Below are 17,180 nucleotides of genomic sequence, written 5' to 3'. Positions count from 1 at the left end.
GGGGAAAAAATCCTCATTACAGATAGGTACTGAGACCCTAAAAGGGGAAACAACCCATCCAAAATCTGAGTTGTAAACATTAGGATCCAGGATATTATGTTGATGTGTAGTAAGGACTAAAGAAGACAGACTAGGCACCTCTGCCCCTGAAGAAGATGTCTTTTTCTCAGATTTTAGCTGTGTGAGCTGCTAGTCCAAGGCTGGTACAGAGGAGCAACACTGGAGAAAAGGAAGACAGAAACCTACATATTCACTAAGACATCATCAGAAGGCCATACATGAAACAATAGGATATTAACAATTCAATGGACCATCAGTTCAGTCGCTCAGTCCTGTCCGACTCTTTGCAACCCCATGAATTCCAGCATGCCAGGCCTCCCTGTCCATCACCAACTCCCAGAGTTTACCCAAACTCATGTACATCGAGTCAGTGATGCCATCCAGCCATCTCAACCTCTGTCGTCCCCTTCTCCTCCTGCCCCCAATCCCTCCCAGCATCAGGGTCTTTTCCAATGAGTCAACTCTTCCCATGAGGTGGCCAAAGTACTGGAGTTTCAGCTTTAGCATCAGTCTTTCCAATGAACACCCAGGACTGATCTCCTTTAGAATGGACTGGTTGGATCTCCTTGCAGTCCAAGGGACTCTCAAGAGTCGTCTCCAACACCACAGTTCAAAAGCATCAATTCTTCGGCACTCAGCCTTCTTCACAGTCCAACTCTCACATCCATACATGACTACTGGAAAAACCATAGCCTTGACTAGACGGACCTTTGTTGGCAAAGTAATGTTTCTGCTTTTGAATATGCTATCTAGGTTGGTCATAACTTTCCTTCCAAGGAGTAAGCGTCTTTTAATTTCATGGCTGCAATCACCATCTACAGTGATTTTGGAGCCCCAAAAAATAAAGTCTGACACTGTTTCCACAGTTTCCCCATCTATTTCCCATAAAGTGATGGGACCGGATGCCATGATCTTCGTTTTCTGAATGTTGAGCTTTAAGCCAAACTTTTCACTCTCCACTTTCACTTTTATCAAGAGGCTTTTCACTTTTCACTTTTCTCTTCACTTTCTGGACCATAGGCACGGGCTTTACCATTTGAGCTACCCGGGAAGCCTTCCCTGGAAACTCAGCTGGTGAAGAATCAGCCTGCAGTGGAGGAGACCTGGGTTCGATCCCTGGGTTGGGAAGATCCCCTGGAGGAGGGCATGGCAACCTACTCTAGTATTCTTGCCTGGAGAATCCCCACGGACAGAAGAGCCTGAAGGGCTACAGTCCATGGGGTCACAAAGAGTCAGACGTGACTGACTAAGCACAGCACTATACAGGCACGGGCTAGTCAAACTCTCCCACTTTACAGACAAATAAACTGAGACCCAGACAATAAAGGCATAGCCCCAAACACGCACTGGATTATTGCAGTTGGATCTAGATCTGAGCCCGTAGACTCCATATCCAGGTGTTAACCTAAAAATACATTTATTTCCATGTTCATCTAACACATTGGCAATACCCTGAATACTTTTTGTCTCTATGTCTGAATACTCCCTTGGAAAGGATTGCTTTTGATTTTTTTCTGACCTGGGATGTGTTAAAACTGGATTAGTCTTCCCTTTAAGGCAATAATTGGTATTTTCTGATTCTCAATACCCAAAGAATAGAAAATCAACCCTTAACAATGTGAAATTAGGCAAAAGGAATCCAGGATAATCACATGATTGCAAAAATGTATCATTGGTTTAAATGAAATACCTTACTTCCCTGGGGTAAAACTATAAATTTATCTTTAGTGTGTGATTACTTCCAAGAATTTCAAAAATAACCAATTTATAATATCTTCAATGAATTTTTGTGCAATACCTCTCTGTGCAAATTTTGATGCTTTGGGGGGTGCAAGAAAAGATCCATATTAGACTATATTAGTCCTCTTTTTCTATTTCATTCTACTAGAACTTCTTCATGTTAATAAGGTACTATAGTCTCAAGGCATATCTTAAATTGATTTTTTCTCTAGCATCAATTCACTCTGCTATTTTAGACATTATCTCTTTTTTTAAATCTAGATATTAGACATAAAATATACTTATTTTCTCAAGATGAAATTTAGCAATGCTAGCAAAATCTTTTGAAGAAATATTTTAAGAGCAGCATGACAGGCTGAAGGTAAAGTTTTAATACTAGCCCCAGAAAATAATCAACTAACCTTACATTTACTGTTATCACTTACATAAGATTTGGTAGTCATAAATCAAAACATAAGAATAATTTTTCCCTGGTGGTCCAGTGGTTAAGAATCTTCCTTGCAAGGCAGGAGACACAGGTTCGATCCCTGTCAGAGAACTAAGATCCCATGTGCTGCTGAGCAACTAAGCCCGCATGGCACAGCTACTAAAGCCCACGTGCTCTGGAGCCATGCTCTGCAACTGCTGACCCTGCAAGCCACCACTGGAGTCCACACACCCCAGTGAAAGATCACACATGACGCAAAAGGATTCCACCTGCTGCAACTAAGGTCCAACTCATCCAAACAAATAAATATTTTTTAATTTAAAAAAAAAGGATAATTTCAATCAAGCAGCTAAAATACTCCCAAAGTATTCATTTTCTCTGTACCAATTAAGGTGAACCAACTCATCCTGGTTTGTTCAGGAAACCCCTTAGTCCCAAGCAAACTGGAGTGCTTGGTCGGCCTATTGATAAAGAATTGCTCTTGCCTTACTCTATTCAGGCTGCTGTAACAGAATACCACAGATTGAGTGGCTTATAAAAACAACAGAAATTTATTCCTCACAGCTCTGGATGCTGGAATGTCCAAGGTCAAGGCACCAGCAGGGTTACATTCTGGGGAAGGGTCTCTTCCTGGTTCATAGCCTGTGCCCTCCCATGATGGTAGGGGCTTGGGAACTCTGTGGAGTCTCTTTTCTAACAACATTAATCCCATTCACAGAGCCTCCACCCTCATGAACTAAACGCCTCCCAAAGACCTCACCTTCTAAAACCATCACCTTTGGCGGGGGTAAGATTTCAACATATAAATTTTTCAGACAAGTAGAGAGGAATTAAACCATTTTCCTGAGTAAAGAGACAGTTGCACAAGTTTAGACTCTAGGCAGCATAGAATAACCTCTCTCACACATCTGAGTAAGTCCAAAAATATTTCAAAATACCCATTACAAACTTATTAGTGCCTGTAGGTTCAGGCAAGTTGCCAACTGAGAAGGTTTCATTTGTATTTGGTTTTGACCCACGCACACCCAATCCACATAAAAGAGTTGGTAACAAATTCTATTGTTTCCATTACAGGAACACTTCAAGTAAATAGCAGCTATTCCATTACCCAAAATCCAATTAAAGAAATACTTGGCTAATCCAGAGATGTATAAGATGTATCAAGTATTACTTTGGAATATTTATGTCAACATATCTTTCAGTAGTACCATAATAACATGGTTAAGTGGATAGATCCATTTAATATCTTTCAGTCCAGTCAAATGCATGCCTTGACTAAAAGCTCATTTTTCCATTAATGTTTTTATATACCTGCCCTGTTAATGATGTGTGGAATTGGAAACTAAACTTCATAAAAATTTATTATTAAGGAATGTAGCAATTTTACATTGGTAGAAATGTCACAGAGCTGAGAAAAGAGCAAGAAGATGAATCACAAATTATGGTGGGAAAAGGTAGGTAAGAGAAAGTGACCTGAGAAAGTTACTTTAGCACAGAGCTTCTCAAACTTGGCTGCGCCTTAGGATCAACTGTGGAGATTAAAAAAGTCTAATGCCCAGACAACTTATAGATCAATTCAATCAAGTTTTTTGAAGGTTAGAATATAGACATTCATATATTTTAAAGATTCCCAGGTAATTACAATGTACAACCAAGTTTGAGAACTTGTTGCTTTAGTAGCGTCAAGTGCTTTTGTATTTGTTTGTATGTTTCCCATATTTCTAATTGTTTAATACTCTCATGAGAATTAATTACTTGTTCTGTTCAGTTCAGTCACTCAGTCAACCCCATGGACTGCAGCATGCAAGGCTTCCCTGGCCATCACCAACTCCCAGAGTTCACTCAGACTCACATCCATTGAGTCAGTGATGCCATCCAGCCATCTCATCCTCTGGCGTCCCCTTCTCCTCCTGCCCCAATCCCTCCCAGCATCAGAGTCTTTTCCAGTGAGTCAACTCTTCGCATGAGGTGGCCAAAGTACTGGAGTTTCAGCTTTAGCATCATTCCTTCCAAAGAAATCCCAGGGCTGATCTCCTTTAGAATGGACTGGTTTGATCTCCTTGCAGTCCAAGGGACTCTCAAGAGTCTTCTCCAGCACCACAGTTCAAAAGCATCAAGTCTTCGGCACTCAGCTTCCTTCACAGTCCAACTCTCACATCCATACATGACCACAGGAAAAACCATAGCCTTGACTAGACGGACCTTTGTTGGCAAAGTAATGTCTCTGCTTTTCAATATGCTATCTAGGTTGGTCATAACTGTTGTATGAAAGGAGAGAAGGTTAGCATTCCCCTTGACAAGGATGGAAGAGGCTCTCGGGCCTGACAACACGCATACAGCTAAGGCATTGCCACCTACTTCGTGGCATCTAACCACCAACTCCCAGAGCTTGCTCAAATTCATGTCCATCAAGTCGGTGATGCCATCCAACCATCTCACCCTCTGTTGTCCCCTTCTCCTCCTGCCTTCAATCTTTCCCAGCATCAGGTTCTTTTCCAATGAGTCAGTTCTTCGCATCAGGTGGCCAAAGTATTGGAGCTTCACTTCAGCATCAGTCCTTCCAATGAATATTCAGGAGTGATTTCCTTTAGGATGGACTGGTTGGATCTCCTTGTAGTCCAAGGGACTCTCAAGAGTCTTCTCCAACACCACAGTTCAAAAGCATCAATTCTTTGGCACTCAGCTTTCTTTATGGCACAACTCTCACATCCATACATGACTACTGGAAAAAACATAACTCTGACTAGATGGACCTTTGTTGGCAAAGTAATATCTCTGCTTGTTAATATGCTGTCTAGGTTGGTCACAGATTTTCTTCCAAGAAGCAAGCATCTTTTAATTTCATTAATCACTGCAGTCACCATCTGCAGTGATTTTGGAGCCCAAGAAAATAAAATCTCTCACTGTTTCCATTGTTTCCCCATCTATTTGCCATGAAGTGATGGGACCAGATACCATGATCTTCATTTTTTAAATGTTGAGTTTTAAGCCAGCTTTTCAACCTCCTCCTTTACTTTCATCAAGAGGCTCTTTAGTTCCTCTTTGCTTTCTGCCATAGGGTGGTATAATCTGCATATCTGAGGTTATTAATATTTCTCCCAGCAATCTTGATTCCAGCTTGTGCTTCATTCAGCCTGGCATTTCTCATGAGGTACTCTGCATATAAGTTAAATAAGCAGGGTGACAATATACATCCTTGACGTACTTTTTTACCAATTTGGAGCCAGTCCATTGTTCCATGTTCAGTCCTAACTGTTGCTTCTGGACCTACATACAGATTTCTCAGGAGGTGGGTGAGGTGGTCTGGTATTCCCATCTCTTTAAGAATTTTCCACACTTTGTTGTGATCCACACAGTCAAAGGCTTTAGCATAGTCAATGAATCAGAAGTAGATGTTTTTCTGGAATTCTCTTGCTTTTTCTATGATCCAATGGATGTTGACAATTTGATCTCTGATTCCTCTACCTTTTCTCATCCCATCTTGCACATCTGGAAGTTCTCAGATCACCTACTGTTGAAGCCTAGCTTGGAGAATTTTGAGCATTACTTTGCTAGCATGTGAGATGAGTGCAATTGTGTGGTAGTTTGAACATTCTTTGGCATTGCCCTTTCTTTGGGATTGGAATGAAAACTGACCTTTTCCAGTCCTATGGCCACTGCTGAGTTTTCCAAATTTGCTGGCATATAGAGTGCAGCACTTCCACAGCATCATCTTTTAGGATTTGAAATAGCTCAACTGGAATTCCATCACCTCCACTAGCTTTGTTCATAGTGATGCCCATTTGACTTCACACTCCAGGATGTCTGGTTCTAGGTGAGTGATCACACCATCATGGTTATCCGGGTCATTAAGATCTTTTTTGTATAGTTCTTCTGTGTATTCCTGCCACCTCTTCTTAATATCTTCTGCTTCTGTTAGGTCCATACCATTTCTGTCGTTTATTGTGCCCATCTTTGCATGAAATGTTCCCTTGGTATCTCTAATTTTCTGGAAGAGATCTCTAGTCTCTCCCATTCTATTGTTTTCCTGTATTTCTTTGCACTGATCACTTAGGAAGGCTTTCTTATCTCTTCTTGCTCTTCTTTGGAAATCTGCATTCAGATGGATATATCTTTCCTTTCCAGGTACCTAATCAAATATTTTCCCAAAGCTCCTATAATGAATTCTATGATGAAAATTTGCCATGTTATTTTAGCCTCTTCATTTCTTTTACCTCTTAGATTTTTGTCAAAGTAAAATATTAACATATGCAGATAAGAGGCTCCTTAGGCAAAACATCTCTAAGCCAAGCAACTAAAAGATTTAGTATTGGGAACACCTAAGTAAATTTTTCCTTAAAGAAATATCAGATTGTTTTAGTATTTCCCACAGGTACATTTTTTATTTCTCTAACAGTTAATTAGACATCATGCATAAGCTCAAATTTAAAAAAGTAGCTTTAGAAGAAAACACAGCAATCAACTAATTGAATCCACTTGTTTAAGAGATGAGGAAGGTAAAGTGTAGAAAGGTTAGCCAAGCCCTCCTGGGATTCAAATCTCATTCCCACCTACATATAGCACCTCTGACATATGGAAATATCAGAACTGAAGAGAGCATCACATAATTTTTAATACTCACTGTTGTTGTTCAGTCTCTAAGTCGTGTCTGACTCTTTGTGACCCCAAACTCATAGCAAATTAAAAATAACAATTCTAAACATGAACTACTGAAAAGTCAAGATAATTAGGGTATTAACTCTTAAGTTGAAACAATTTGCAAAAATGCCAGTAATTGCAAGAAAAAAGTAAGCCTAAGATAGGTACTAGAGGTTGAGTATTTTTATTTTCTCTACATATGGTCTTAAATAAATTATTTTACATAGACTATATGTAGCATGGACATTTTTAAAAGCTTATACTGTGCCAGATGATATACCATACCATTTCTCCAGGGGAAAAAGTAATATAATTCCAAAATTACATTTTATGGACATCAAGCAATATTGTATTATGGTTACATATACACCTATCTAGCCTTTCACTTTATTTTTTTTTTTTTTTTTTTATTCTTCCAATTTTATTTTATTTTTAAACTTTACATAATTGTATTAGTTTTGCCAAATATCAAAATGAATCCGCCACAGGTATACATGTGTTCCCCATCCCAAACCCTCCTCCCTCTTCCCTCCCCATACCATCCCTCTGGGCCGTCCCAGTGCACCAGCCCCAAGCATCCAGCATCATGCATCGAACCTGGACTGGCAACTCGTTTCCTACATGATATTTTACATGTTTCACTGCCATTCTCCCACATCTTCCCACCCTCTCCCTCTCCCACAGAGTCCATAAGACTGTTCTATACATCAGTGTCTCTTTTGCTGTCTCGTACACCGGGTTATTGTTACCATCTTTCTAAATTCCATATATATGCGTTAGTATACTGTATTTATGTTTTTCCTTCTGGCTTACTTCACTCTGTATAATAGGCTCCAGTTTCATCCACCTCATTAGAACTGATTCAAATGTATTCTTTTTAATGGCTGAGTAATACTCCATTGTGTATATGTACCACAGCTTTCTTATCCATTCATCTGCTGATGGACATCTAGGTTGCTTCCACGTCTTGGCTATTATAAACAGTGCTGCGATGAACATTGGGGTACACGTGTCTCTTTCCCTTCTGGTTTCCTCAGTGTGTATGCCCAGCAGTGGGGTTGCTGGATCATAAGGCAGTTCTATTTCCAGTTTTTTAAGGAATCTCCACACTGTTCTCCATAGTGGCTGTACTAGTTTGCATTCCCACCAACAGTGTAAGAGGGTTCCCTTTTCTCCACACCCTCTCCAGCATTTATTATTTGTAGACTTTTGGATCGCAGCCATTCTGACTGGTGTGAAATGGTACCTCATAGTGGTTTTGATTTGCATTTCTCTGATAATGAGTGATGTTGAGCATCTTTTCATGTGTTTGTTAGCCATCTGTATGTCTTTTTTGGAGAAATGTCTATTTAGTTCTTTGGCCCATTTTTTGATTGGGTCGTTTATTTTTCTGGAGTTGAGCTGTAGGAGTTGCTTGTATATTTTTGAGATTAGTTGTTTGTCGGTTGCTTCATTTGCTATTATTTTCTCCCATTCTGAAGACTGTCTTTTCACCTTGCTAATAGTTTCCTTTGATGTGCAGAAGCTTTTAAGGTTAATTAGGTCCCATTTGTTTATTTTTGCTTTTATTTCCAATATTCTGGGAGGTGGGTCATAGAGGATCCTGCTGTGATGTATGTCGGAGAGTGTTTTGCCTATGTTCTCCTCTAGGAGTTTTATAGTTTCTGGTCTTACGTTTAGATCTTTAATCCATTTTGAGTTTATTTTTGTGTATGGTGTTAGAAAGTGGTCCAGTTTCATTCTTTTACAAGTGGTTGACCAGATTTCCCAGCACCACTTGTTAAAGAGATTGTCTTTAATCCATTGTATATTCTTGCCTCCTTTGTCGAAGATAAGGTGTCCATATGTGCGTGGATTTATCTCTGGGCTTTCTATTTTATTCCATTGATCAATATTTCTGTCTTTGTGCCAGTACCATACTGTCTTGATAACTGTGGCTTTGTAGTAGAGCCTGAAGTCAGGTAGGTTGATTCCTCCAGTTCCATTCTTCTTTCTCAAGATCGCTTTGGCTATTCGAGGTTTTTTGTATTTCCATACAAATTGTGAAATTATTTGTTCTAGCTCTGTGAAGAATACTGTTGGTAGCTTGATAGGGATTGCGTTGAATCTATAAATTGCTTTGGGTAGTATACTCATTTTCACTATATTGATTCTTCCAATCCAAGAACATGGTATATTTCTCCATCTATTAGTGTCCTCTTTGATTTCTTTCACCAGTGTTTTATAGTTTTCTATATATAGGTCTTTAGTTTCTTTAGGTAGATATATTCCTAAGTATTTTATTCTTTCCGTTGCAATGGTGAATGGAATTGTTTCCTTAATTTCTCTTTCTGTTTTCTCATTATTAGTGTATAGGAATGCAAGGGATTTCTGTGTGTTGATTTTATATCCTGCAACTTTACTGTAGTCATTGATTATTTCTAGTAATTTTCTGGTGGACTCTTTAGGGTTTTCTATGTAGAGGATCATGTCATCTGCAAATAGTGAGAGTTTTACTTCTTCTTTTCCAATTTGGATTCCTTTTATTTCTTTTTCTGCTCTGATTGCTGTGGCCAAAACTTCCAAAACTATGTTGAATAGTAATGGTGAAAGTGGGCACCCTTGTCTTGTTCCTGACTTTAGAGGAAATGCTTTCAATTTTTCACCATTGAGGATAATGTTTGCAGTGGGTTTGTCATATATAGCTTTTATTATGTTGAGGTATGTTCCTTCTATTCCTGCTTTCTGGAGAGTTTTTATCATAAATGGATGTTGAATTTTGTCAAAGGCTTTCTCTGCATCTATTGAGATAATCATATGGTTTTTATTTTTCAATTTGTTAATGTGGTGTATTACATTGATTGATTTGCGGATATTGAAGAATCCTTGCATCCCTGGGATAAAGCCCACTTGATCATGGTGTATGATCTTTTTAATGTGTTGTTGGATTCTGATTGCTAGAATTTTGTTAAGGATTTTTGCATCTATGTTCATCAGTGATATTGGCCTGTAGTTTTCTTTTTTTGTGGGATCTTTGTCAGGTTTTGGTATTAGGGTGATGGTGGCCTCATAGAATGAGTTTGGAAGTTTACCTTCCTCTGCAATTTTCTGGAAGAGTTTGAGCAGGATAGGTGTTAGCTCTTCTCTAAATTTTTGGTAGAATTCAGCTGTGAAGCCGTCTGGACCGGGGCTTTTGTTTGCTGGAAGATTTTTGATTACAGTTTCAATTTCCATGCTTGTGATGGGTCTGTTAAGATTTTCTATTTCTTCCTGGTCGAGTTTTGGAAAGTTGTACTTTTCTAAGAATTTGTCCATTTCTTCCACGTTGTCCATTTTATTGGCATATAATTGTTGATAGTAGTCTCTTATGATCCTTTGTATTTCTGTGTTGTCTGTTGTGATCTCTCCATTTTCGTTTCTAATTTTGTTGATTTGATTTTTCTCCCTTTGTTTCTTGATGAGTCTGGCTAATGGTTTGTCAATTTTATTTATCCGTTCAAAGAACCAGCTTTTGGTTTTGTTGATTTTTGCTATGGTCTCTTTTGTTTCTTTTGCATTTATTTCTGCTCTAATTTTTAAGATTTCTTTCCTTCTACTAACCCTGGGGTTCTTCATTTCTTCCTTTTCTAGTTGCTTTAGGTGTAGAGTTAGGTTATTTATTTGACTTTTTTCTTGTTTCTTGAGGTGTGCCTGTATTGCTATGAACTTTCCCCTTAGGACTGCTTTTACCGTGTCCCACAGGTTTTGGGTTGTTGTGTTTTCATTTTCATTCGTTTCTATGCAAATTTTGATTTCTTTTTTGACTTCTTCTGTGATTTGTTGGTTATTCAGCAGCGTGTTGTTCAGCCTCCATATGTTGGAATTTTTAATAGTTTTTCTCCTGTAATTGAGATCTAATCTTACTGCATTGTGGTCAGAAAAAATGCTTGGAATGATTTCTATTTTTTTGAATTTACCAAGGCTAGCTTTATGGCCCAGGATGTGATCTATCCTGGAGAAGGTTCCATGTGCGCTTGAGAAAAAGGTGAAATTCATTGTTTTGGGATGAAATGACCTATAGATATCAATTAGGTCTAACTGGTCTATTGTATCATTTAAGGTTTGTGTTTCCTTGTTAATTTTCTGTTTAGTTGATCTATCCATAGGTGTAAGTGGGGTATTAAAGTCTCCCACTATTATTGTGTTATTGTTAATTTCTCCTTTCATACTTGTTAGCATTTGTCTTACGTACTGTGGTGCTCCCATGTTGGGTGCATATATGTTTATAATTGTTATATCTTCTTCTTGGATTGATCCTTTGATCATTATGTAGTGACCTTCTTTGTCTCTTTTCACCGCCTTTGTTTTAAAGTCTATTTTATCTGATATGAGTATTGCTACTCCTGCTTTCTTTTGGTCCCTATTTGCATGGAAAATCTTTTTCCAGCCCTTCACTTTCAGTCTGTATGTGTCCCCTGTTTTGAGGTGGGTCTCTTGTAGACAACATATGTAGGGGTCTTGTTTTTGTATCCATTCAGCCAGTCTTTGTCTTTTGGTTGGGGCATTCAACCCATTTACATTTAAGGTAATTACTGATAAGTATGTTCCCGTTGCCATTTACTTGATTGTTTGGGGATCGAGTTTATACACCGTTTTTGTGTTTCCTGTCTAGAGAATATCCTTTAGTATTTGTTGGAGAGCTGGTTTGGTGGTGCAGAACTCTCTCAGCTTTTGCTTGTCTGAAAAGCTTTTGATTTCTCCTTCATACTTGAATGAGATCCTTGCTGGGTACAATAATCTGGGCTGTAGGTTATTTTCTTTCATCATTTTAAGTATATCTTGCCATTCCCTCCTGGCTTGAAGAGTTTCTATTGAAAGATCAGCTGTTATCCTTATGGGAATTCCCTTGTGTGTTATTTGTTGTTTTTCCCTTGCTGCTTTTAATATTTGTTCTTTGTGTTTGATCTTTGTTAATTTGATTAATATGTGTCTTGGGGTGTTTCTCCTTGGGTTTATCCTGTTTGGGACTCTCTGGGTTTCTTGGACCTGGGTGATTATTTCCTTCCCCATTTTAGGGAAGTTTTCCACTATTATCTCCTCAAGTATTTTCTCATGGTCTTTCTTTTTGTCTTCTTCTTCTGGAACCCCTATGATTCGAATGTTGTAGCGTTTAATATTGTCCTGGAGGTCTCTGAGATTGTCCTCATTTCTTTTAATTCGTTTTTCTTTTATCCTCTCTGATTCATTTATTTCTACCATTCTATCTTCTAATTCACTAATCCTGTCTTCTGCCTCTGTTATTCTACTATTTGTTGCCTCCAGAGTGTTTTTAATTTCACTTATTGCATTATTCATTATATATTGACTCTTTTTTATTTCTTCTAGGTCCTTGTTAAACCTTTCTTGCATCTTCTCAATCCTTGTCTCCAGGCTATTTATCTGAGATTCCATTTTAGTTTCAAGATTTTGGATCAATTTCACTATCATTATTCGGAATTCTTTATCAGGTAGATTCCCTATCTCTTCCTCTTTTGTTTGGTTTGGTGGGCATTTATCCTGTTCCTTTATCTGCTGAGTATTCCTCTGTCTCTTCATCTTGTTTAAATTGCTGAGTTTGGGGTGTCCTTTCTGTATTCTGGCAGTTTGTGGAGTTCTCTTTATTATGGCGTTTCCTCACTGTGTGTGGGTTTGTACAGGTGGCTTGTCAAGGTTTCCTGGTTAGGGAAGCTTGTGTCGGTGTTCTGGTGGGTGGAGCTGTATTTCTTCTCTCTGGAGTGCAATGAAATGTCCAGTAATGAGTTATGAGATGTCTATAGTTTTGGGGTGACTTTGGGCAGCCTGTATCTTGAAGCTCAGGACTGTGTTCCTTTGTTGCTGGAGAATTTGCTTGGTATGTCTTGCCCTGGAACTTATTGGCCCTTGTGTGGTGCTTGGTTTCAGTGTCGGTATGGAGGCATTTGATGAGCTCCTGTCAATGAATGTTCCTTGGAGTCAGGAGTTCCCTGGAGTCAGGGTTTGGACTTAAGTCTCCTGCTTCCGATTATCGGTCTTATTTTTACAGTAGTTTCAAAACTTCTCCTTCTATACAGCACCATTGATAAAACATCTACATTAAAGATGATAAGTTTCTCTACAGTGAGGGTCACTCAGAGAGGTTCACAGGGTTACATGGAGAAGAGAAGAGGGAGGAGGGAGTTAGAGGTGACCCAAATGAGATGAGGTGAATCAATAGTGGAGAGAGTGGGCTAGCCAGTAGTCACTTCCTTATGTGCACTCTACAACTGGACCACTCAGAGATGTTCACGGGGTTATACAGAGAAGAGAAGAAGGAGGAAGGTAACAGAGGTGGCCAGAAGGATAAAAGGGGGGAATGAAAAGGAGGGAGACAGATCCAGCCAGTAATCAGTTCCCTAAGTGTTCTCCACCGTCTGGAACACACAGAAATTCACAGAGTTGGGTAGAGTAGAGAGGGGTTAGGGAGGAGACACAGGCGACCTGGTGGAGAAAAAGGAGGGTCCAAAGGGAGAGAGAGCAGTCAAGCCAGTAATCTCACTCCCTAGTGAAAAATGGGTCCTGAAGATTGGGTCCTTAAAGGTACAAAATTGGTAACAAATACATAAAAGCGAAAATTAAAAATCTAGAGTAGAGTTTGGAATTTCAAAAATACGATGTTAAAGAAAAGAAGAAGGAAAAGTAAGAGAGAAAGAACGAACAAACAAAAACAAACAAGGTCGTGAAAATTATAAAGAAAGTACAGGTACAAAATTGATAACTAATACCAGAGAGCGAAAATTAAAAATCTAGAGTAGAGTTTGGAATTTCAAAAATACGATGTTAAAGAAAAGAAGAAGGAAAAGAAAGAGAGAAAAAATGAACAAACAAAAACAAACAAGGTCGCGAAAATTATAAAGAAAGTACAGGTACAAAATTGATAACTAATACCAGAAAGCAAAAATTAAAAATCTAGAGTAGAGTTTGGAATTTCAAAAATACAATGTTAAAAAAAAAAAAAGAAGAAGAAAAATAAAGAGAGAAAACAAACAAACAAATACGAACAATGTCACAAAAATTATAAAGAAAATACAGGTACAAAATTGATATCAAATACCAAAAAGCAAAAATTAAAAATCTAGAGTAAAGTTTGGAATTTCAGATATACAATGTTATATAAAAGAAGAAGAGAAAGAAACAGAGAAGAAGAAGAAAAAAAAAAAAAAATCACAGAAATTATATAAAAAAAAAAACTATAGGTACAAAATTGATAACATATACCAAAAAGCGAAAATTAAAAATCTAGAGTAGAGTTTGGAATTTCAAAAATACAATGTTAAAGAAAAGAAGAAAAAAACAAAAACCAACAACAACAAAAAAAACAGCAAGGTCAAAAAATTATAAAATATATATATATGAAGTTTGCTGAAGAAGAAAAAAATAGGGTCTTTTTTTTTTTTTTTTTTTTTTGCGAAGTAATAGGTTATAAAAGTGAAAATTAAAGGAACAATAGAGGACTTAAAATTTTTTTTTTTTTTTTAATTAATAAAAAAAAAAGAAAGAATGATTGTAAAAATAATAAAAATATATCTAGGACTTTTTTGTTTCTTTTTTTGTGGGTGTTGTGGGTTCAGTTCATTTTTGGCTAGTTCCTTGGTCAGATTTATATTTCTCAAGATCTATAGGCCCCTTCCTATGTAGTCCGTAGTAACCACAGGGTTTTGATCTATTGCCTGTAGCTTCCCAGGCGTTTCCCTCTGTTATATCTTCTTCTGTTTGCTAGTCTCTTCAGTATCTGGTTTCCGCCCTGACTCAAAGGGCACGGTGGAGGACACTTTTTTTTTTTTTTTTTTTTAGGCTTACTTGTTCAGTCGCGCTGTGGGGAGGGGGGGAGGGAGGGTGCAAACAAATAACACTGGCGTGGGCTCGCAGTGCCTCAGCCACCCTGGGTCTGCCCCCGCTCACGGCGCGTGTAGCCTCCCTGTCCACACTGCTCGGACTCTAGGTTGTTCCGCCGGGAACAATCCGAGGCTGGCCCTGGGCTGCATGCACCTCCCAGGTCCAAGCCGCTCAGGTTCAGGCACTCGGGTAGTCCTCAGAGGCGCAGACTCATTTGGGCCTGCGTTTTGTACTCTTCCCAGGTCCGAGCGCCAATTTGCTCTTCCCAGGCGAGCGCCAATGCTGCGACTTATCGCCTCCCCGCCACTCGGTTATCTGGATGTAAAACCGGCGCACCTTCTCAGGCAGATGTTGACCGTCCAGACCCCCAAGAAGTTTTAGTTAGCAAAGAAGCCTGCTTACAATTTTATAGATAATGTCTCTCTGGGGCTGCGATTGCCCCCTTCCGGCTCTGGCTGCCTGTCACCGGAGGGGGAAGATCTGCAGCCGGCTATCTCTGTTCAGTCCTTTGTTCCGTGCGCGGGCCTGGCGGTCTTAGGTTAGGGCTGGCTTTTCGCGTGGTAGGTATCCCACAGTCTGGTTTGCTAGCCCAAATTATTTCGCTCAGATAGCGCTCAGGGTATTCAGGCCAGATTCTTACTCTCAGCGATGCAGCCCACGCCGCGCCTCCCTGCCCAGCCCGGATTCGCTAATGGCGGATGCAGGCGTCTGCGCTGCTTCTCTGCTGGGGGAGTTACCGTAGGGCTCGCAATCTGCGAGTTTTAAATTGTTGATTTATATTTTCTCCCTGTTATGTTGCCCTCTGTGCTTCCAATGCTCGGCACAGATTCGGCAGTGAGAAGGTTTCCTGATGTTTGGAAACTTCTCTCTTTTTAAGATTCCCTTCCCGGGACGGAACTCCGTCCCTCCCTCTTTTGTCTCTTTTTTTTTGTTTTTAATATTTTTTCCTACCTCCTTTCGAAGAGTTGGGTTGCTTTTCTGGGTGCCTGATGTCCTCTGCCGGCATTCAGAAGTTGTTTTGTGGAATTTACTCGACGTTTAAATGCTCTTTTGATGAATTTGTGGGGGAGAAAGTGTTCTCCCCGTCCTACTCCTCCGCCATCTTGGCTCCTCCCCCTAGCCTTTCACTTTAGAAAATGGATACTAAATGGTATTTTTTTTTTGATTATGCAGTAGATATTGGCGGCCCCAATGAATCCATACGACCACCACCATCACCCTACCCCACACACCCCCTGCCCCGGGACTCATGCCTTTCTGTAATTTCTCCCATATTTACTTTGTCCTGGGCCACGACTTGATTTCACCAGTGGAACATCAGCAAGCATGATGAAGCAGTAGTTTGATGAATGCTTACACATCAGCCTTACCCCTTGGACTGCTCTTTCTAGGAAACCAGCTACCATGTAAGAAGTTCATTTACCCTAAAACTATCACACTGAATAAGTCTAAGCTAGCCTCCTGGAGAGGCCACACGAAGGAAAACTGAAGAAACCAATCAACAGCCATAACTGAAGCTCCAGACCTATAACTCAGATCAAGCCATTCCAGCTAGTTCTCAGCCATTCACGCTGAGGTCCCAGATACCATACAGCAAAGACAAGCCATTTTAGTATGCTAAATCTGAAATTGTGACCCATAGAATTATGAAAAGATAAAAAGGCTGTTGTTTAAAGCCAGTATATGTTGGGGTAGTTTTTCATGCAGCAGTGGATAAACAAAACAAAGTATTTTAAAATAGAAGAGTCAATTATTTGCTCAGTGACAATAGCTGATTTAAGGCTAGTCCATTAACAATGTTATGCGGCAGCCTGGATGGAAGGGGAGTTTGGGGAAGAATGGATACATGCATATGTATGTCTGAGTCCGTGTTCTGTCTACCTGAAATTCAATACACAACAAAAAGTTTAATACAAATAAATAAGTGAAACTAGTCTATTAGCATCCCATCCAACTTTCTACCAAGCTTTTTAATCATTTTAACATTGAAATGGATCTCTACAGAAGTCCTGGTCCAATAACCGTAGGTGAAGCACCAGGTTTCCAAAAAAGCCAAAGTCTTCACTCTTCAAAGATGCAACAGAGTAAAGCCAATGCTTAAGTATCTTCACAGCTTCCCTCTGTGTCTCTTCACAAGTGGGGACCAAGCAGTGTAAGTCCAACCCAGAAAGGAGCATGTCAGGATGCCCAAGTAAATTCTTGTCCATCGTATCTTTGAGTTTCAGTTCCTTTCAACTCTGTGTTTACATTCCTCATTCCGGGGACATTAACAACTTCTCTCTCAATACTTATGATTACAGGAAGTATGACACAGATCAAGAGTTTCACTGAAAGGTGATCTGTTTTCAGTGTAGGTAAGCAAAGTCCTCCTTCACCAAGAAACTATTAAAGCCTGTACAGATTAAGATGATCACAATCATCAAGTTGTTATAATGTTTAAGTCATTAAGACCCTAGAATATTGTCCA

General features: G+C 39.3%; 1 non-coding gene across 1 annotated transcript; it reads left to right on the top strand.

The window, feature by feature from the left end:
• Positions 1–4,485: 4,485 nt before the first annotated feature.
• Positions 4,486–4,611, top strand: LOC139177878 (U6atac minor spliceosomal RNA). The gene has a single exon (XR_011562343.1). It is a non-coding gene; the product is annotated as a U6atac minor spliceosomal RNA (small nuclear RNA).
• Positions 4,612–17,180: the final 12,569 nt, after the last annotated feature.

This window comes from Bos indicus, chromosome 19 (genome assembly GCF_029378745.1).
Source record: "Bos indicus isolate NIAB-ARS_2022 breed Sahiwal x Tharparkar chromosome 19, NIAB-ARS_B.indTharparkar_mat_pri_1.0, whole genome shotgun sequence".
Taxonomy (NCBI): Eukaryota; Metazoa; Chordata; class Mammalia; order Artiodactyla; family Bovidae; genus Bos; species Bos indicus.
Note: the sequence above shows the minus strand (reverse complement) of the source record. Positions and strands in the feature narration are given on the sequence as shown.